This window comes from Penaeus monodon, chromosome 27 (genome assembly GCF_015228065.2).
Source record: "Penaeus monodon isolate SGIC_2016 chromosome 27, NSTDA_Pmon_1, whole genome shotgun sequence".
NCBI classification, from domain to species: Eukaryota; Metazoa; Arthropoda; class Malacostraca; order Decapoda; family Penaeidae; genus Penaeus; species Penaeus monodon.
In genome coordinates this window covers 31,050,137-31,050,477 of record NC_051412.1, presented here as the reverse complement: position 1 = coordinate 31,050,477, position 341 = coordinate 31,050,137, and the positions used below count along the sequence as shown (strand labels likewise).

The following is a 341-nucleotide window of genomic DNA, read 5'->3' as shown; positions in this document are numbered from 1 at the left end:
CACAATGTATTGAGAGAGAGAAAGAAAAAGAGACAGATTGCCTGACTGATTGTTTTGTTTGCCTTAAATTGCATGTCATAATACAGAAGCATGTATATTAAAACGAAAATTCTAGAGCAGGTAACTGATAGAAACTGAGTGTCATTTCAAAAACATTACAGTGTTTTACAAAATAAGAAGACAAGTAAGATTAAACATTTTGTTTGGGGGAAGTACAGTAGCACGTAAGCATACATTAGCATGCTGGCACGGCAAAATCACAAAATAATCTTTTTTTTATTGCAAATCAATAAGTCATGCAGGTAACAGGTGTATTCAAAATATAACGAAGCCCCGAAGTC

At 33.7% G+C, this 341-nt stretch overlaps 1 protein-coding gene across 1 annotated transcript in view; it reads right to left on the bottom strand.

The window, feature by feature from the left end:
• LOC119590786 (growth hormone secretagogue receptor type 1-like) overlaps positions 1 to 341 on the bottom strand; it is a gene marked incomplete at its 5' end in the record, with an annotated part of 18,512 nt that overhangs the window by 3,460 nt on the left and 14,711 nt on the right.